The sequence below is a fragment of the Emys orbicularis genome, chromosome 3, assembly GCF_028017835.1.
Source record: "Emys orbicularis isolate rEmyOrb1 chromosome 3, rEmyOrb1.hap1, whole genome shotgun sequence".
Taxonomy (NCBI): domain Eukaryota; kingdom Metazoa; phylum Chordata; order Testudines; family Emydidae; genus Emys; species Emys orbicularis.
In genome coordinates this window covers 211086622-211109286 of record NC_088685.1, presented here as the reverse complement: position 1 = coordinate 211109286, position 22665 = coordinate 211086622, and the positions used below count along the sequence as shown (strand labels likewise).

The window sequence follows — 22665 nt, the reverse complement described above, 5'->3', positions numbered from 1 at the left end:
GAAAAAAAGAAGACAATCTCTATAAATAATGGCCTAGATTTTAGGAACTGCTCACACTAAAGCAGGTGCATAATTTGTGTACACACTTACCATGACTATATTCAAAAATGACAAATTAGACATATAAATGCCCTGTAAATGCACATACAATTGCTTACTTGTGCTCAAATCACTGTAATTACACGTGCAAATTATATGTGGGCACAATTCTGAAAATCTGTGCCTATATAGTCCTCATTTTTACAATACTTGAACTCTGAAGGAAAGCATTATTTAATACTGAATGCTAGCATCTTTTTATACACGTATACACACTATACATAGTGGGGGCCAGATCCATAGATGGTGTAAATCAGTGTAGCTCTATTGACTGCAAATGAATTATTTACACCAACTGAGGATGTGGCCAAATTATAGGCAGGGCTGGTTGTACCATCTATTATTAAGGTTGCCTGATACTTCCCCTTATAAGATCCTATTTTAATTTGCTTATAGCTTCGCCAAACCTTTTGAACCATGTGAGTTTACCTTTTCACCTCACAATGAAGAACATTTTGCCAGCAGCCTCTTATTGTTTAAACTGTGGTGTCTCCAGCTCAGACATCTCTGCTAATCACAACTGCACACAGCTGCAGTTTGCCACAGTGGAAAGAAGCGCGTGTGTATGTGACACCCCTTCTCTGGGCATAGCAAAACCATCCATGCAGGATTCCTGGATTTTTAAAGGTATTTGTGAAGAGTAATTTAATTCTTGCCTTTGGAATGAATCAAATTATAACAACTTATTTTATATTATTATTTCTTTGTGTTATTGATTGATAGTTTTGTAATGCCAAGAGGAAGATGCCTCTGGATTTCCCTAGAAAGGCTGTATATTGCTCCTTCTAAAATACTCAGTAATTTGTAGTATTTACCTGGGCTGCTTTGCAATTTTCAGCCAAGCCCTAAAAACAGTTCAGCTGAAGCATAATTTACAGACATAGTCACCAATAAGGATAAAGAGGAAAGAGGAGGGAAACACATTTTCATTAAAATTAGTAACAAAAGAGTTTGACAGAAAATCAACAAATGTGAGGAAAAGTCTCTTTCATCCCCTTTTAAAACTCCACTTTGTGAAGTTCAAATTTCTCCACAGGTTTAGAGAACCTTAATAAAAATTTGATTCTATGGTTACAACCTTCTTTAAAAAGTGCATTGATGTGCACACTCTCTGATTTGATCAGACATTTGGTAAGTGTATTGCTGGAGGGGGGAAAAAGAAAAGAAAACAAAACAGAATTACAGATTTAGAATCCTTGCCAGATGACAACTTCTTTTGACTGAGACGAAAGAGGCATCCTTATAAAAGCCCATTACTGTCTTCCATTTTTGTTAAGATCAGCTTTCACCATGACACTATGTTAAAATAACAGTTATACCCATTTGAAGAACAGGTGATATATTTACCAGTGCGGATAGGAATCTTTCCACTGATTTCAGTGGGCTTCAGTTCTGGCCCACTAAAAGACGCAAGCAGATCCTCAGGTGGTATAAACTGTCATATCTCCAAATGGTGCTATGACAGTTTATACCAGCAGAGGATCTTCCCTCACGTGTACAAATGCTGTCTCTAGGAATTCTGTTAGTATTAGCCAATTAAGTCTGGTTTCACAGCAAGCCCTGTGTAGGAAGTAAGCACACACACCTCATGAGCCCACCTGGTCCCTTCACTTATACAATTCAGATCCACAGCACAGACACAGCTCAGATGTACATTGTGGTTTGTATCATGCAACCTGCCACTGTCACTTTAAGTGATAACTAAACTTCAGAGCTTAAGCCAATCTTAAGGCTAACCTAGTGAGGAGGGCTTTAAACTAGGTTCGACGAGGACAGGTGAGCAAAGCCCACAGGTAAGTGGGGAACATGGAGACCTGGGAGATGGGTCGGAAACGAGAGGGAGTGTGGGCTATATTGGCAGAGAGAAAGGAGGGTCAGGACAAAACTGGGAGGCAAGATCAAACCAGTATCTTAGATGCCTATATACAAATGCGAAAAGTATGGGTAATAAGCAGGAAGAACTGGAAGTGCTAATAAATAAATACAACTATGACATTGTTGGCATCACTGAAACTTGGTGGGATAATACACATGATTGGAATGCTGGTGTGGATGGGTACAGCTTGCTCAGGAAGGATAGACAGGGGAAAAAGGGAGGAGGTGTTGCCTTATATATTAAAAATGTACACACTTGGACTGAGGTGGAGATGGACATAGGAGACGGAAGTGTTGAGAGTCTCTGGGTTAGGCTAAAAGGGGTAAAAAACAAGGGTGATGTCATGCTAGGAGTCTACTACAGGCCACCTAACCAGGTGGAAGAGGTGGATGAGGCTTTTTTTAAACAACTAACAAAATCATCCAAAGCCCAAGATTTGGTGGTGATGGGGGACTTCAACTATCCAAATATAAGTTGGGAAAATAACACAGCGGGGCACAGACTATCCAACAAGTTCTTGGACTGCATTGCAGACAACTTTTTATTTCAGAAGGTTGAAAAAGCTACTGGGGGGAAGCTGTTCTAGACTTGATTTTAACAAATAGGGAGGAACTCGTTGAGAATTTGAAAGTAGAAGGCAGCTTGGGTGAAAGTGATCATGAAATCATAGAGTTTGCAATTCTAAGGAAGGGTAGAAGGGAGAACAGCAAAATAGAGACAATGGATTTCAGGAAGGCAGATTTTGGTAAGCTCAGAAAGCTGATAGGTAAGGTCCCATGGGAATCAAGACTGAGGGGAAAACAACTGAGGAGAGTTGGCAGTTTTTCAAAGGGACACTATTAAGGGCCCAAAAGCAAGCTATTCCGCTGGTTAGGAAAGATAGAAAATGTGGCAAAAGACCACCTTGGCTTAACCACGAGATCTTGCATGATCTAAAAAATAAAAAGGAGTCATATAAAAAATGGAAACTAGGACAGATTACAAAGGATGAATATAGGCAAACAACACAGGAATGCAGGGGCAAGATTAGAAAGGCAAAGGCACAAAATGAGCTCAAACTAGCTACGGGAATAAAGGGAAACAAGAAGACTTTTTATCAATACATTAGAAGCAAGAGGAAGACCAAAGACAGGATAGGCCCACTGCTCAGTGAAGAGGGAGAAACAGTAACAGGAAACTTGGAAATGGCAGAGATGCTTAATGACTTCTTTGTTTCGGTCTTCACCGAGAAGTCTGAAGGAATGCCTAACATAGTGAATGCTAATGGGAAGGGGGTAAGTTTAGCAGATAAAATAAAAAAAGAGCAAGTTAAAAATCACTTAGAAAAGTTAGATGCCTGCAAGTCACCAGGGCCTGATGAAATGCATCCTAGAATACTCAAGGAGCTAATAGAGGAGGTATCTGAGCCTCTAGCTATTATCTTTGGAAAATCATGGGAGATGGGAGAGATTCCAGAAGACAGGAAAAGGGCAAATATAGTGCCCATCTATAAAAAGGGAAATAAAAACAACCCAGGAAACTACAGACCAGTTAGTTTAACTTCTGTGCCAGGGAAGATAATGGAGCAAGTAATTAAGGAAATCATCTGCAAACACTTGGAAGGTGGTAAGGTGATAGGGAATAGCCAGCATGGATTTGTAAAGAACGAATCATGTCAAACCAATCTGATAGCTTTCTTTGATAGGATAACGAGTCTTGTGGATAAGGGAGAAGCTGTGGATGTGGTATACCTAGACTTTAGTAAGGCATTTGATACGGTCTCGCATGATATTCTTATCGATAAACAAGGCAAATACAATTTAGATGGGGCTACTATAAGGTGGGTGCATAACTGGCTGGATAACCGTACTCAGAGAGTTGTTATTAATGGTTCCCAATCCTGATGGAAAGGCATAACAAGTGGGGTTCCGCAGGGGTCTGTTTTGGGACCGGCTCTGTTCAATATCTTCATTAACGATTTAGATATTGGCATAGAAAGTATGCTTATTAAGTTTGCGGATGATACCAAACTGGGAGGGATTGCAACTGCTTTGGAGGACAGGGTCATAATTCAAAATGATCTGGACAAATTGGAGAAATGGTCTGAGGTAAACAGGATGAAGTTTAACAAAGACAAATGCAAAGTGCTCCACTTAGGAAGAAAAAATCAGTTTCACACATACAGAATGGGAAGAAACTGTCTAGGAAGGAGTATGGCAGAAAGGGATCTAGGGGTTATAGTGGACCACAAGCTAAATATGAGTCAATAGTGTGATGCTGTTGCAAAAAAAGCAAACATGATTCTGGGATGTATTAACAGGTGTGTTGTGAGCAAGACACGAGAAGTCATTCTTCCGCTCTACTCTGCTCTGGTTAGGCCTCAGCTGGAGTATTGTGTCCAGTTCTGGGCACCGCATTTCAAGAAAGATGTGGAGAAATTGGAGAGGGTCCAGAGAAGAGCAACAAGAATGATTAAAGGTCTTGAGAACATGACCTATGAAGGAAGGCTGAAAGAATTGGGTTTGTTTAGTTTGGAAAAGAGAAGACTGAGAGGGGACATGATAGCAGTTTTCAGGTATCTAAAAAGGTGTCATAAGGAGGAGGGAGAAAACTTGTTCACCTTAGCCTCTAAGGATAGAACAAGAAGCAATGGGCTTAAACTGCAGCAAGGGAGGTCTAGGTTGGACATTAGGAAAAAGTTCCTAACTGTCAGGGTGGTTAAACACTGGAATAAATTGCCTAGGGAGGTTGTGGAATCTCCATCTCTGGAGATATTTAAGAGTAGGTTAGATAAATGTCTATCAGGGATGGTCTAGACAGTATTTGGTCCTGCCATGCGGGCAGGGGACTGGACTCGATGACCTCTCGAGGTCCCTTCCAGTCCTAGAATCTATGAATCTATCTATTGGAAGTCAGGATGAGGCTGGGATGGGGGGTAGATTAGCCCACATCTGCCCACCTTCTTTGGAGGCATGTGGTGGTGGCCACTGACAGAGACAGGACATTGGACTAGTTGGAGCCTGGGTCTGATCCAATCTGGCAATTCCTATGTTCCTAACTAGACAGAGCTGCAGAAGTTTCAGTTACAGAGTCAGTTCAGACGCACAACTTTAAAATTGCTCACAATCTTGTTTGGGTAAATGTCAGTTGGGCAAGGATTACGAATCCTTAAATGAGGAAAGACAGCTGGGAAAACCTCATTCCAACAGGTTGCCAGCTCATAGCATAAGGAAGAGGAGACTCCATCCCAAATTCTTGTCCAAGGTCTGCTGTTGGGGTAGCAAATGAAGAAATTCTACACAGGGAGTTCCCTGGTTTCCTAGACGAGCCTCCAGATTTCAACAATCCTGCTTGCAGGCTTGCATGGGCTTGGAGTCTGCATGTGACAGGTTGGGCTGTCGACATGCATGAAGTTCAGAAAGTGACAAGGGAGCTGGCTGCAGAAAGTGGAACACTTATCTTCTTAAAGATGTTTTCAAGGGCACTGGAAAGGGAGCTATATTGCAGCCCTGGACAATAATGACTAATATTAAACTCTTCCTTTGCCATCATAAGCTGAAACTAAGTACAGTCTCCTCTTTGTATCTAGCCGTGCACAAGGAACTGTCAGTTAACACTTCTTAGCAGAGTTGCCAAACACCGGTCAGCACATTGATGCGGGGCAAAAGTTAACTGCCACTGACCATCTTCTAGTCCAGGGGTGGGCAAACATTTTTTGGCCCGAGGGCCACATCTGGGTATGGAAATTGTATGGCGGGCCATGAATGCTCATGAAATTGGGGGTTGGGGTGCAGGAGAGAATGAGGGCTCTGGCCGGGGGTGCAGCTCTGCGTTGGGGCCAGAAATGAGGGAGTTCAGTGTGTGGGAGGGTTCTCTGGACTGGGGCAGGGAGTTGGGGTGCAGGTGGGAGGATGAGGGCTCCAGCTGGCGGTGCGGGCTCTGGGGTGCAGGACCGTGGTACTGAGGGGTTTGGAGGGCGGGAGGGGGATCAGGGCTGGGGCGGGGGGTTGGGGCGCTGGAGGGGGTTGGGGCACAGGCTCCGGGCGGCGCTACCACAAGCAGCTCCTGGAAGCAGAGGCATGTCCCCCCTCCGGCTCCTACACAGAGGTGTGGCCAGGCGGCTCTGCGCACTGCCCCGTCCGCAGGTGCTGCCCCTGCATCTCCCATCGGTCGCGGTTCCCCGCGAATGGGAGCTGTGGGGGCGGTGCTTGTGGCGGGGGCAGTGTGCAGAGCCTCCTGGCTGCCCCTACACGTAGGAGCTGGAGGGGGGACATGCTGCTGCTTCCGGGAGCTGCGTGGAGCGGGGCAAGCCCTGGATCCCGCTCCCTGGTAGGAGCTCGAGGGCTGGATTAAAACATCTGAAGGGCCGGATGCGGCCCCCGGGCTGTAGTTTGCCCACCCCTGTTCTAGTCACTGCCTCTGGAGATGACAGTTCAGCACTGTGGAGGGGTGACCACAAGTCTCTAATGTTAAAATCTTGTGGTCTGGGCTGAACGTTTACACTAAAAAACAAAACAGAATACTCTGACTTAGACGAGTCCATTGTTCAAACCAGCGGGTTTTGACTGTTTATACATAACAAGGTTTATACATAATAAACACATTCATTATGCAGAATTAAAGCAAAATATGACTAATAGGCCTTCACGTACTGGCAACTAAATATTAACCAATATATTATTAAAAATGTTAAAATATTAAACTGTTAAAACCATGCCTAGCTGATGAAATGAGTGGTGTTTAGACATGGTGTGACATGCATTCTTTTTTGGGGGGTTAATTTCTTCCATAATTTAACAATATCATTGCCCTCCACAAAATACTGATTTTTTTAATTACATGGAATGACAGTACCCCAGTAGAGTAAGACATCTGCTTCACCACTTTGCATGTGTCACTGTAGAGAAAAAACCAAATATTCTCTTATTGGGATAGCAGATTCTTAAATATTCTTATATCAGATTCAAGTACACCTGTTTTGAATATTTGCTATATTTGAATCTGATATAGTTGCTATACCTTGAATTTTAGGCCTGCAAGAAACAATGAACATAATTTGTTTTGATTTATGTTCAGTTGCATTTATTCAAAAATAATATAAAAGGTCATAAAATATTAAGTTGTCCTAGGAGCAGAAAATCTGAAGCCCAAATCATGGGTAGATTGGAAAAGAACCTGACTCATGATTTATTCAGTTCCTTGTATCCAGAAAACTTTATGTGAGTTCAATGTAATTAATAAATCAAAAATATAGCTCTCTCTTCTTTGCTTTAAGCAGCCTGAGCAAATGTGTTCTGTTGCACAGAGATGGAAAATAACGATTTTACTATCTCACTGTTACAATGGGTTCAATATGAAGCAATTTCTGGGTCTAGCTCGCTTTTTAAAATATCTTTTTTCTTTGATTAAGACCTTAGAAACTTGAACAGTATAGGAATTTATTGTGGAACATCACGCATACACATATTTTGTCCTAGGGTGGAGTGAATGGCTTCCAGTAAAGTCATTTCTACAGTTCAGGAGTAAATTTACGGTCAGCGATTAAAGAAGGTAATATGGGTTGACAAAATACTCAGACAAAGCAAAGTTGCATATCACTCAAGACACAGTAACCAAGGGCCAGTTTTACAAAGGTATTTAAGCACCTAAAGATGCCTGGGTGCTTATGAAAATCCCACTAGGTGCCTACAGTGTTTAATTTGTGCCAGGGCTTGCCGGGGTGAGCCCTGGCATCTCCAGTTGGCAGTTCACAGCCCCAGCACCTTGGGGCTCCTGGCCAGCAGCTGCCGCTCCCCGTTGGCCCAGCTCTGAAGGCAGCACCGCTGCCAGCAGCAGTACAGAAGAAAGGGTGGCATGGGATGGTATTGCAGCAAGGGAGATTTAGGTTAGACATTAGGAAAAACTTTCTAACTGTAAGGGTATTTTAGCACTGGAACAAATTACCTAGGGAGGTTGCGGAATCTCTGTCACTGGAGGTTTTTAGGAACAAGTTAGACAAACACCTGTCAGGGATGGTCTAGATCATCTTTAGCCCTGCCTCAGCGCAGGGGACTGGCCCTAGATGACCCATTTCCCTCAATCCTTAGTAGATTGTGTATAGCACACTGTGACAGAGTACAGGGACACTCGACAGCCTCACCTCATTCCACCTCACAAGATGTGCACACTCACTATAGGTGAAAGTTCCCAAAGTGCTCAGTTTCAGCCAAGTATGATCCCATTGAAGTCAGTGATAAAACCACAATGGACTTCAATGGAGCAGAGGTAGGACTGAGGGAGTTTGGAAAGCCCATCCTACATAGCGAGGGCATCAGCATGCATAGTCACCAAATGACGGTAAGTAGAATTAAAACCATCACTGCGAGTTAAGCATCAAGCCTAAGATTCAAACCCATAGTTTGGGTTCCACAGCCAATCCCTACCATGCAAGGCCGCACTGACTCCCAGCAAAGACATTGCACCTGTCCGGCCCTCGGTTACACCTGCTTACAGAGGTGTCGGCAGATCTCAAAGCTGTTTACAAAAGGTCAGTGCAAGCAGGATCAGCCTGATTTTACATTTGGCCCAAGTACAAAGATTTGGTGCCATCTGTCGGAGAGCTAGTGTCGCGTGAGAGTTAGGCCTCCCCAGACATCAGGATTCTTTTTCCTGCTCTGGCACATGCAAAACTTTCTGAGAAGTGGGATTTTTTTGATCATCTATTTCTTTTCCTAGAATATTTGCACATGACCAAAATACCCTAAAAAAATTCAGGCTGCTCAAAGAGTAGATACATTCAAACCGAATGCCTCAAATTAGACTCCTAAATCCATATTTAGGCACCTTAAAGTAAATGGCTTGATGATCAGAAGCACTGACCACTCAAAAATCATTATGTAATCAACGGGAACAACTGGGTACAGCACCTTTGAAAATCTGAACCCTTATTTAAGCACCTTTCTTTGGGCACCCAGGTGTAAAAATTGTAATCTAAGCCACTAAATGAGCTCTTTCTCTAACCCTGGTTTAGGATACACAGTCCAGAACATCCCATAGTCAAATATTTTGCCACCAATCCTTGGAAATATTCAGCTTTCCAATAATGACGCTATACAACAAATTTATAATTGGAGTCACTTAGCTCTTAAAAAATCATAACACAGAGTATTTGCATGATGACAGAATGTGATACATTGTAATTTGAAAGGGAAAGGAAATCATGAATCACACATTTCTAACAGTGACTGTTCATTTAAGCTGACTAAAGATATAAAATGTTTTTAAATATTCATCAGAAGCAGGTATTTTCTTGGCTGTTTGAAAATGCCTCTCACCCATGAGAAGTAGGGACGATTTGGCACTTCTATATCAATTATGAAGACATTAAAAGGAAAAGAATGGTCTTTCATCTACAGTACAGAAGTTAATAAGAGGCTCTGGAGGGAGAAGTGCACTTCTATTTCTTTGAGATTACAGCAGCTGTTGAGCATAAGGTCCTGTACGCATAGAATAATGGATTGGCAGACCAGAGTTTACGTCACACAATTCCAGTTTCAAAACACTCATTATTTTTCCCCAGTTCCTAGAGTACAATAATTACTACTTTAGTATTTCAAAGCACCAATAAAGAAAGGCACTTAAGCACGTCTAATTTTAAGTACATGAGCAATTCCATTGACTACAATGGGACTATTCACCTGTTAAAACTAGGCACGTGCTTAAATACTTTGCGAAATCTGGGCTTTCAATTGTAATTGCAGGGGAACTCCCATGATAACTGTGCTGCTTGTGACAATTTTCAAATATCTCAGTCTTGCAAATTGTGGCACATGCTCTTTCTTACTAGAAGTATTTGAAAGACGGTGTTGCCAACTTTCAAGATTGTATCCTGAGCCTGATAATATTAGGCATTTTTCTTAAAGCCCCAGCTCTTGGAGTCATGTGATTATACAAGACACTCAGCTTTCATTTAAATACAATTTCTAGCCCACATGGTTGTGGGTAAAAGCTTGAAAACTAGAACCCAAAGGCTCCAAAACCAGAAGGCAAATAAAAAAAATCCAAAATGTGCTGGTAAGGAATGGACTCACTTCTGGGGAGCACCTTCTTGTGGCCAGGTGTGGCATGGTAGCTTTTGCTCCATTTAGTGCCTCCTGCTGACAGCCGCTCTGGTCCTCCAGTGGCTGTCTCTTCCTGTGACTCAGCCCTCTGGCCAGGGTATGATTTAGTCCACCCTTTCAGTCCAAGACCCTGTATCACATCTTTGGCCTTGACTCTGGGCCTCGTGGGCCTCACTCCCTTTTCTCAGGGCTCTTCGTTGTCCATGTCCCTCATGCCACCATACCAGTGGCTGGGTGGGGGAAGTCGGGCCCTCCCGCTACACTATGTTCCAGCCTAGGGACCCTAAACCCAGCAGCCAAGATTTGCTTAGGCCAAGTCCTTGTGGCTGCTTCCTTGGGGTTCTTCCTGTGCAGCCTTCCTGAGGCCTACTCCCCACAACCACTCTAAGTCGTCCCTTCTCTCACGGCCTTCTCCTGGAATCCCCTAGCAAACTCCCAGCCTGACCTTACATCCCTCTCAAGTAAATGCCTCTCAGGGCTCCTTCCCGGGGAATCCAGTTCCTGCCCTTTTGCCAGGGCTCCCCACCAGTGAGGCTGTTCTATGCAACTCCTGGCCAGTTGACAGCCTCGTCTACTCAGGGGAGGATCCAGAGGTCGCTCTCCCTCTGGACTTCCTCCTCTCTAATCCCAGAGTGACTCCAGACTCTCTCCCTGCAGCCCTCTTCCGCTCTAAACTTCCTGCCTTTATAATCACTCCCCAGCTCCTCCTGAGCTGGGCTTCAGCCCTAATTAAGCCTTGTCCATTCTCCGGGTGCAACCAGATAACGTAATTGGCCTCTGAGGCCCTCATTTCCCTTTCAGGGCCTGTGTGGGGTACACATCCCATCGTAGTGTTACCTCTGAAATCTCATGATTTTTCAGGCCTGACTCTGACTTTGCAATGCTTTCGGCAATACTGGAGAGAGAATATTGTATTTATGATGCCGCAGAATGTGGGGCACTACATTTATTTGTTGTTATTTATAGATACTTCTATGGTGCTCATCTCTGAAGTATCCGAGTACCTCATAATACTACAAAAATACATCAAATTACTTCTAAAAGATAAAGTTATAGAGGCCTGGCAGTGACATTGCAATTAGTGAGGCATTGGGAGTATCCTGATGTAATGGCCACCATCTTGGGTGATACACCTGGGATAGAACCAGGGAATTCTAGGTTCCCATATTTAAAAATTAAAAAAAAGAGGACACTCCACGGGACCCTGGCCCCACCCTTTCCCCACCCCAACTCCGCCCCTTCCCTGCCCCAACTCCGCCTCTTCTCCAAAGTCCCCACCCCAACTCCGCCCCCTCCCCTGAGCACCCCGCATTCCCCCTCCTTCCTCCCAGCCACGCGAAACAGCTGCCCGAGCGCGACCGGCTTCAGAGTTTGCAGGGCAGCCCCCAGACCTCCAGACCCTGCGCCCCCGGCCGGGCGCTTCCCCAGCGCAGCCGGAGCCTGGGAGGGGAAGCGCCCGGCCGGGGGCGCAGGGTCTGGAGGTCTGGGGGCTGCCCGGCAAACCGTGAAGCCGGTAGCGCTCGGGCAGCTCGGCTCTTCAGCTACACAAAGCTGAGGTGTCTGGGGGGAGCAGCAGCAGCTGCCGCCGCCGCTGCGGAGGAATCCGCCTGCAGCTCGCAGCCTGCCAGAGCCGCTCTAAGGTAAGCAGGGGAGTAGTATTTTCCCGGACATGTTCGGCTTTTTGGCAATTCCCCCCGGACGGGGATTTGAGGACCAAAAAGCCGGACATGTCCGGGAAAATCCGGACGTATGGTAACCCTATAAAAGCATAAGATGCTACTATTGCTTAAGTGCAGGCTTTCCAGCTGGGCCTGTAACAGATTTATACCCTCTGGGGATCTGGCACCGAGGGGGACCTGTACCACACACTCACCAGTTGCTTACAAACTTCCTCTGTTCAAAGGATGTTCATTCTGAGCACCTCAGGCCCATAGAAGTTTGACTCCTGGGCCAGGCCCTGCTCACATGATGTACCGCACACTAGCCCAGACTTGGCGGCATATTGTACAGACGTGGTCCCTGCCACGAAAAGCTCCGAGATTTAACATTGTGTTGTCAGATTCCCTCAAGCTTGCCTGGCATTTCAGCCTTACAATTGTACCTTCCCTTGAAACCACTTCTACTTGTTCGTTTCTCATGGAAGACTGTAACATGTAAACTGATGTTTCATTTTAAAAAATGGGGGGGTTTTGCCTACTGCATAATAACACCACAAAGAAGAGCTATCAAAAGTCAAAAAGATGGCAAGTGGGCAGAGAACATTAAAGGCAGATCCTATGCCAAAAAGCAGCCCGTAAAAGTGGGATCCTGAAGCTGTATAGTTCTTATCTCCCAATGATTTCCACATAAAATGTTTAACTTTAAACACATGAACAGTCCCATTGATTTTAAATGAGATTATTCTTGTGCAAATTTAAGCATGTGCTTACATGCTGGATCGGGGCCTTTAAAAGCATAATAACGTATATAAAGGAAAAGATGTAATTTTAAAGAATCAAAATTATTTGTAACTCGCCATTCTCAAACGAGGTTGAGAATGGCTCTTGGGAATTCTGTGCATAAGCATATATCCAAGGGAAGAAACTGCAACAACAGAAAACCAGATGAATAAGAAATGCCAACAGCTTGTCCGATAATATTTTACTTCCAGTTTAAAAAAAGTGCAAATGAAGTCAAAACACTTACACAGAAGACATGCAGGACTACAGCTCCATGTCTTCTGTCCTCATTTGTAAAGATGTCGCTGGGGAATTCATGGAGAGCTGGGAAAGGAGAAAAAAGAAACATTTAATCAGGATATTGAAAAGATGCAATTTATGGCAAAGTAAGGTAATAAAAACAGATGAGTCCTTCTGTAGGTTGGTAATCTTGCAACAGACATGAATATGGGATCCCGTGCCATGGGTTTTTGCTACTGCTTTATGTTATGTTAGTTTGCTTAATCTGTCCTCTGGCCATTTATAAATCTGTGTATATTTACTGTGTAATTCAGAGCCATAGCAACCATAACATTATATCTCACGAAGATGCCTCGGAGATACCGAACAAATTCTAAGCTCAGCATCATACTCCATAAAATGTTAAAGAGGAAAATGTTCTATTCTGGATTAAGCAGATGTGCAGCAATACAGATCACAAAGCATTTTTTACACAAAGTTTTGTATTTGAAAAGGGAAAACCCTCAGAATGGGATGGGGAGAAGAATGGCAGGTGCTAGAAATGTTTAAAGTCAAAATGATTTATTGCCATGGGCTTCTTAGCATAATACACTCCTGGAATACACAAAACTCATCATGATTAGGAACAGCTGGGTCTTGTCTCTGAGTCAGACCTCTCCTAACACCATTTTGGTCTGGACAGGGGAATAAACATAATACAGAGATGTATTAAGAGACGGCATTAACGATATGATTGGGGTGTGGATGCTTGAGCCACAGTGAAATAAATGTAGACGGTAATCTGCACCCTCAGAAAACACCATCCATCCGATCTGAACACACAGGAGGGAGAACAGCAATTCATACCAAGCGTGAAGCAATCATTTTCAAAGTGGACACCCACAGCTATCATGGGTGGATGTACAATAGAGGCAGTTTCCTCTCCACAAGTGACAGGAACCGTCATCTGTGTATTCTGCTGGGTGGGGGAGATGTCACAGTTCCAATGGTAGGATAGCACTAACAGCACTATAAACTATAGCATTATCCCCTGGGCTGTCCTGATGAACAGATGGCTGCTTGGCCCCATCTCCCTCTGGAGCAATAAAAGATCTGCACATGTACCTGCCTATATACTTTCGAACTAGTTCTTCTTCTGGCAGAAAGGACATTTCCCTGAGGTCATGTTTGTTTTTCATATCTAGCAATTGTACTTAGTTCACTTAGTGTACTTAGCCCCTGGGAGCTGGGGATCTAAATACCTTTATGGATCTGGGCCAAAGTGCCTTGCCCAAGCTCACATAGGTCTCTCCTTTGGTTGAACCAAGGTGATGCATGATGGGAGTCACATAACCATGGTGTATAATGGGAAAAGCGGTATGGCCCAGTGAGAATGAGCCATGAAGTACTTGAACTACAATTCCCATGAATAGACATGGCAGAACTTGGTTGTTGTTTTTTTAAATAACAATTTCGATGGATGCTATCAATGTTTATTTTAAGCATTTTTTTTTTAGATTTTTATCAATGTAAATGTTCACAGTTCAGCAAAATGCTAGGTTGTAAGTGTTTTTTAGAATTATAGTGATTTGAATTTTCACAGTTGTGCGAAATTGGGGGCAGTGGGTCAGAGTTATTTAATGACAGTAGACGCTGAGATTCAAAAAGTTAAAGCTTTATAAACCATTAAAACACAAATTGTCAACATTGTGTCACAATAATAAAAGTAAAAACCCTTAAATCAACAAATCATACCTGTTTTCACTATTCATTCACTAGTCCATTTGTAATAAGCCTAAAGCACTGGATTTTGACTTTAGTAAGTTCTCAAGCAGAACTTTTCTTACGTTGCCTATCATTAAATTTCAATCATCATGGATGGAAATATTATGTTGGATCGTGTATATATGGTGAAATTGACATTTGCCAATATTTACCACTAAAAATCGAATCCTTTCAACTCTACCATGAGACACCATGGCAGTTCCGGGGGATAATTGTTGAACCAAGTTGAAGCAAAATGCTTCAACATTTCCAGGCCAATATTTTTCAGAAGTTTCTGTCCCATGAAAAATTTTGACTGATTCAGAGCGAAAATAAATGTCAAAATATTGACCTTTCCCATGGGACAAAAATTCCTATTTTTCAACTAGCTCTAGATAAATGCAGGATGATCTAAGGTGTGTCAGACGGTGTCATTTACATGTTGAGAAGGCACGAAAAAGGTGCAAATTATGTCACTGTAGACATCCTTGATCTCACCTCTGAACTTTGCCCTGAACTTATTATTCGTGGATCAGAACCAAATTCCTTTTTACCTAAAATATTTCTCCATGTCCCCAAGGTGAGCAAGACTCTTTCTGTATGACACTAGCTCTACCAGGAGCTTTGTTAGTTCTCAGAGCAAACTATGCTGAAAAATGGCAAAGAACTCTGAATGCAAGGATTTTCACTGTGCCTTACTGGTGCGACACACTTATTGACACTACAACCTCACCCCGCACGGCCATAATATGAAACACATAGCTGGAGAAGAGCAGCTTGGAGGTTGCATGGTGCCAACACTACATTATTCATCAAGTGAGTGTGTCACATATGCTGCTGACTGCCAAGCTACTCCCCAGGAAAAAGGTAAATGCACTTAACATTACCTGATACTTAGAAGTATTATGAGGACTAAATATTATTATTTCTTTCATTTTTGTAATCACTGATAATACCTAGCTCGTATACAGCACTTTTTATCCATAGAGCTCAAAGTGCTTTACAAAGGAGAGCAGGATCATTATCCCCATTTTACAGATGGGGAAACTGAGGCACAAGGAGGTAAGTGCCTTGACCAAGGTCACCCAGCAGGCCAGCAAATCACATTTGAACATGTGTGCCCTCTTTTTAAGGGCTAAGACACTACCAGCTGCTTATATCTTCACTTCAGTAGCATTCCAGTGCATAAATAAATTGCTGGAAATAAGTCCTGTTTCAGGGCCAATATCTCTGGTAAGAGTTTCACCTCCTACTCCTACTGTTCCTAATCAAAGCTTGCATGCTAGTTTGTGTGGGGTTGGTGTGTCTTTCAAAACCAAACCCCAGTTGCAGAGTCCAGTAAACACACTCTGCAGAGATAACAGCTGCTCTATATTTAGATGTATTTGCCTGTATGAGAGAAGATTCCATTGGCTGTTCTGTATTCATTTCAAATAATAGCTTTTCCCTGCAGCAGACTCAAAGGCAAAGTTATTATTGCTCTGAATGAAGAATATGAATGTTTACTCTGCAGTAATGCTGTAGGATTCAGGCAAACACCATGGTCTAATTAGCTTAGAAGAGAGCATCTGTTGGTAGAAGTGAACCATGAAGAAACTTCATGCAGAGACATAATTATTTCAAATAAGATGACGGAAAGAAATACCAAATCAGATGCATTTTAACTGTCCATCACGAGAAAACACAGGCCCACTTTCTGATCTCAGTTACTCTTGATGTAAACCTAGAATAACTTCATTGAAAACAGAGGGCTTACAGCAGCATAACAGGGATCAGAATTTGGCCCCAGTCTCTTTGCTCGGTCAGACTGCTTTGGGTTGTGGATTCTTTAGGAATCTGTATCCTTAATATTGAAACTGAAAAGAAATAGATTAAAATCTGTTCAGTATTAATGCGTTTTGGCCAATCAAATGCTGGTGTTGCAAGCCACTAATGACACTAATTGCAGTACAATTGAAAGAGGTTAGATTGTCTCGTAGCTACCTCGGTCACAAGCCTGCAGCCAATGGAGTGGAGCCACTGCTTCCTCACCTATATCCATGTTGCACCTGCTTTTGCTTCCCTCCTTCCTTACAGCAGGAGGGGAGGTATCAGGCCTAGTGTATTGAATGTACATATATCAACGGTTTGCAGTTCGCCTCTACCAGCCCCGGATGCAAGTCTACACTGGGGGGGGGGGTGTTGATGTAAGAATAGCGTAGCTGAAGTTGACGTATCTTATTTCGACTTACCTCCCGTCCTCACGGCGCGGGATTGATGGCCGCGGCTCCCCCGTCGACTCCGCTTCTGCCTCTCACCCTGGTGGAGTTCCAGAGTCGATGGGGAGCGCGGTGGGGATCGATTTATTGCGTCTACACGAGACGCGATAAATCGATCCCCGATAGATCGATCGCTCCGGCAGGTAGTGTGGACGTACCCTTTATTACAGTATAATACAGACTTACTGATTCTCTCCAATAACATAACAAGTGTCATGGAAAACTATCAACTAACTAGAGTGCAAACAAGACAAAACAAAACCCACACCTCTCACTTGCTTAAATCATTCGATTTGCTGTCAGTAAATAAGGTATTTTGCGGGATTAGCCAATGTATTTCCAAGGTGAGCAGACAATTACTACCACCATCTAAAGAGGCATGTAATAGAGATGGATAATGTGATGATTAGTATTGCAAATGTGGTTTTGTTAGTCAAATAAAGGCAAATTACTTTCATTTAATGAAATGCTGTGTTAACGCTACATGTGTTAATTGGATTAAAAAGCATTTAAAGATTGTCAGCCTGTTAGGTTGCCGGAATAGCTTTCAGTTATATGCTGAAAAGCAGTTGTAGAAATGGCCTTCCAAATGTGTCGTATCGCTCAATAACTCCAGATTGAGTTTGCTCAGCTAACAAATAAAAAGCTGTCGTTTTTGCTAACCAGCAGCCCTACACATTCAACCAGGAGTCCAAAAATCAAGCTATGTTCTTCTTGGCTTTCACATCATTATCATTAATAAAGTTCTACAGTTGGAATTTAATTAACAATTCTGTAGATGATTACATCAAAAACAATCCAGCTCACTCTCCCATAGCTGGATTACCTCTGCCGTGTAAGAGGAGTAAAAAGCTACATCCTAATGTGACTAATGTAAGCAGCAAAGACTAAATACACACAGGGAGCAGAGCTGTCAGGTGAAAAACTGCCATTTTCACATAGTCACTTTTCTGACCAAAACAGCAGTTTAGCATTGGTAATAACACATTTCAGAGAGTGTAAAAATGCAATGTTATAATGTGTCATAAGCCAGAAGCTGGGAATGGGAAAGGGGATGGATCGCTTGATGATTACCTGTTCTGTTCATTCCCTCTGGGGCACCTGGCACTGGCCACTGTCGGAAGACTAGGCTAGATGGACCATTGATCTCACCCAGTATTGCCGTTCTTACATTGTTATAAGTCCTGCCAAAGTTATCATCAAACTAGGGTGTGAGCCAGTATAAAAGTACAGAGGAGATCTTAATATTAATCTTTCCATGAAAGAGGCAGTATCAGCAATACTGCAGAGGGCACGTCTACACTGCAATCAGATGTGTGACTGTAGTATGCATAGACATCCCTGAGCTAGTTTTGATCTAGCTAGCTTGAATAACAATAGCCGTGACACCACAGCTGCAGAGGCGGCAGTACAGGCTGGCCGCTCACGTATATTATATACCCCGAGTCCCAAGCCCATGCTGCCATGCCCCGAGTCCTCTATGGGCTTGTCTTCATTGCTGGAGTTTAAAGCACCACTTAACTGGAGCTAAAGATTTGTGTGTGTGGACAGGAGTCGGGCTGTGACAAAACTCAAGTTATAGTGCAAGCTACCCCTGCAAATAAGACGAGCCCATGGGATGTTTTGCAGCGTGATGGCTCTGCTCTCACTCCAGAATACCTCGTGTGTACTAACTGACGCTAACTGTTGCAATGAAGAAAAGCCCACAGTGTAGGAAAAGAGACCCTATGACAAAGGGGGGAAGGATAGCTCAGTGGTTTGAGCATTGGCCTACTAAACCCAAGGTTGTGAGTTCAATCCTTGAGGGGGCCATTTAGGGATATGGGGCAAAAATCTGTTGGATGATTTAATTGGGGATTGGTCCTGCTTTGAGCAGGGGGTTGGACTAGATGATCTCCTGAGGTCCCTTCCAACCCTGATATTCTATTAAATAAACTGTATAGACAGTCCAACCCTGTGAAACAGGAGAGTCTTTCTGTCACACCAGACATCAGGTGAATGAAAGCAGGGGAAGTAGCTAGCAAACACAGATTGTTCACTGCCCTATGCTACAATATACCCATAATTGGCAAAGACAGGCCCATTAACGCACACAGTCTGAAGGGTAACTGTGAGCTGGTGCAATTACATAGTTATTCAACAGGACCTTACTAAAAGCAATCTGCAGCAAACATCCTGCCAGGTATCACCCACTGTCTCCAGCAATCAGAGGACAAAGCACACTTGGCTGTACATTTCATCTACACCCACTCTGGGCCACAAATGAAGCCACGTGAATGCCTCAAATGGCAGAATTTGGCCTTTTATGTGGACTGACGTCTGTGACCCTTAGGTAGACGACGCAATGGGTATTTTATTATTACTATTTTATTTTGTGGTAGCACCCAGATGCCCCAATCAAGATCTCCCCTCCCCCCCCCTTTGCGCTCGGCACTGTACAAATACATACTAAGACACACTGCCTGCCTCAAAGAATTTACTGTCTAAGGATCTATTTAAACAGATTCCAGCACTAATACTGGAGTTAAAAAAAAAAAACACCACGGAAGGCAAAGATAAAGGGCAATGAGGTGAAAACTATCTTAAATGATTCAATTTTCCTCTGCTACAGCGCTGTTATGTGCAAGGCAAACGTTCACATCACATCTTCCTTCTGAGAGATTTTCACAATCAATCACAACTACCAGGGATTGCAAAGGAAACATGACAGGCATGGTTTTATGAATGTACATAATGATTCACTAACACACAAGTATCTACTCACCCCACCCCCATGCACACACATAGGCATAAAAGAATTTAGCATGACAATTTCTGACACATGGAGATAATAAAAATTCAGTCTCCTATCCAGTGTCTGTAGTCATTCAAGAAGAGTGACAACGGTAAAGGCAGGTAGGAAAAAAATAAAGCAAGCTGCAAGCAACTGGAAAGGGATGGGGAATCCCAGACTTCACTCCTTTTGTGCATAACAGAAACATTTAATCCTATCCAAATTCAGATCTCCCACCTCTCTAGCACGACACCTCTCTACCCAAGGTTTTTCTAAGATGTCTCTCACTAGGTTATCAAGACATAGTCGGAAGGCAAGCGCTTTGAATGGTTTGTACCTGAATGCATGGAGTTACAAAAGACTGCAAATTTGCATAAGCTATCTACTGCATTTTTTGTTAGAGGATGTTGGCGGGGATGAATCAGGGACAGATGAACACAGATACGAGCAGTGTCTTACTAAAAAAGGAGCTCCTTTCTCTGAAGAAGTGGAGGAAGCTACTTGGAAGCTACTCAGACAACAGCTGCCCTGTTTGAACTGCATGTCGGGTGTTTAGTTTGTTTATTACAGTGTCTTCAGATTGTGCAGCTTCAAGGAGAGAAGGTGGTCAGAGACTTTGCCAGTCTTTTATTTTGATTGTACCAGAAAAACCTGTAAATAAACCTGAAACCACAGAATAAATGACTCCTGCTGAGTTTCTGTCAAGTCGTACTGATTCTGGCCTTCAATGTCTGCAGGAAGCTTGGCTTACAAACTCTGCAGGAGAATAAGATTTCCATACAGGATCAGTTTTTCCATGAAGATTTTCTATGTAGATATTAGGTACAATATTAGTCAGCAGTATCAGGCCCTTATTACTATTGTTCCTATGAATTTCAGCGTTGAAATGCTTGCAATTCACTTTTTTTTTGAAGGCGCGAATAATGAAAGGGCGATGTCCTCAGAGAGGACTGGCTGCTTGAACGGCTCAAATTTTAAAGTGCACTCCGTTGTAAGCAACATTTTATTAGCAATTAAAAAAAAGTAAACATGGGAGCTATTAGATATTAGAAGTGGTAGAATCTGAATTAGCCAGATGGCATTTTATGGACTAACTTGTTAACGACAAATAATCAAGATTATTTAGTTGCTGCTACAGAGCAGCAGTAGAGACAATGGGTGTCATTTTGATCTCAGACATGGTGGTTATCACGTTATAACATCGGCTATTGATTTTACAACACACACATTGATATCCACTAACATAGAAGAGATCAGGACTAATCCTGCGGCTGTTAATTTTAATCAAAATGTTCAAAAGGACACATAAGAGCATATTCCCTCGTCAAGATGTGATGAGGATTTTTATCCTTGCTTGGTAAGGAGCTGTTATATTTCAGTCAAAATAAAATGGGTAGCTGGAATGAAGTTTTGCCATTTTTTAAAATCAGCATGTCGTTTATTAAATCAGAATCCTGCTTATCGTCTCCTAAGCTTTAACTGCCTTACAAAATCATCTGCATTACAAGTGAAAATCCTTTGAACGGAAAAGTATTACAGAACCTCCTCTTTGTTCAGAGTAGCAGAGAGCGCTACCTCAGAGTGGTTTGCATGCTGCTATGGAGAACATATGCGCAAAGAACATGACGCTTCATCAGTCACTTGAACATTACCAAAAATATTTGCTCTCACCAACCTGGAAACCTCTCTTCTCCCTCCACCCTTCCCCCCCATTTATTTGATGGTTCCCCTCCAAACTTTTTTTTTTTTTTAAGTGCAGCTCCCAAGACAAAGTGAGCTGTAGAGGTTTCCATAGAAACCTAGGATTCACAATAGCAAAGTTGCATTACTGAAGGGAACTAGTACCGATTCCTACATTTGTACTATAGAGGGTTCTTTGTTTTCATGGGATGAATGACATTAGGATTTCATGTAACCGAGAGGGTACTTCTGCCTTAAAAAAAAGATATTAGCAGTGTTACTTTTAGAGCTGTCAAATCTAATTACAAACAATGGAATCCACCAGCTCTAGGGACTGTGTGAGAAGTATATACAAAGATGCAATTGAGACCCGAGAAACCTATGAACTCAGGTCAACCCTCCCTTCGCTATCTCAGTTTAAATGAAAAATTAGGTCACTGCAAAGATTTGAATAACATTCTCTACCAGATCAATAGCTCTTGGAGCGGCAATAGGATTTTAAACAAAATTCTTTACTCTTTTCTCGCCAGGCTAACTACTCGGGGACCTGCTCTTGTCCCAAATAAAGCCAATGGGAGTTTTGACATTGACTCCCGTGGTGGGGGAATAAAATACTAGGGTTGCTGGCCCACCAGTCTATGTTTTATAAACAAAACTCTGCAGTCAGATAAGGTGGAAGACTCGGGAACCAGAAAGTGACTTCAGCGTATTTCTAAACTAACCTCTTTGCTTGTATAATTTTAAATCCATCAGGGAGCAAAAAGCCAGTTTATTATCTGTATTGCAGTAGTGCTTAAATGCCCGAGTCAGGGATTAGGACCCCAATAGGCTAGGCGCTGTACCTTGCATATGATGAAGAGGCAGTCCCTGCCCCAAAGCGTTTATTTGAGTAATTTCAGGTACTACACATACTCATTTTTGTGGTTTCTCAACCACCTTTTACTTTTATCGATACAAAGGGTTTTTTTCTCTCTCCTGTTGCTGGAGAAGGACCCATGGAAAAAAACTGGGGACATTTAACTGACAGGGGGGACCTGGAAGCTGACTATGCACCAAGTGTTTGTCAAATTAAAAAATAAACAAAGAATTTCTTCCCCTCTGATCTCATTCAGCCATAGGGAGATTTGCCTCGGGAGGTGGTGGAATCTCCATCACTGGAGATTTTTAAGAGCAGGTTAGGCCAACACCTGTCAGGGATGGTCTAGGTAATACTTAGTCCTGCCATGAGTGAGGGGACTGGACTAAGATGACCTCTCGAGGTCCCTTCCAGTCCTATGATTCTATAGTCACTTCATATTACAATACTAGGTAAAAAATGTTCAGACATATGTGAATTTTAATCTGTTAGGGCTTTGAGTTAAAACACATGAGGCCCTGATGGTCATTTACACAAAGGCTCCTCCACACCATGATGGCAGAGCAGATGGCCCTTAAAGTGGGTACGAATTAGGGTTGAAAAATTCTGAATTCTACATTTTTA

The 22665-nt window shown here is 42.9% G+C and overlaps 1 protein-coding gene across 1 annotated transcript in view; it reads right to left on the bottom strand.

Moving 5' to 3' along the window:
- Positions 1 to 12807, bottom strand: part of SLC24A3 (solute carrier family 24 member 3) — a 127082-nt gene extending 114275 nt beyond the window's left edge. Inside the window, exon 1 of the mRNA XM_065401305.1 lies at positions 12739 to 12807. The gene's annotated coding sequence lies outside the window, so the exon portion shown is untranslated. The remainder of the gene's footprint in view (positions 1 to 12738) is intronic.
- Positions 12808 to 22665: the final 9858 nt, after the last annotated feature.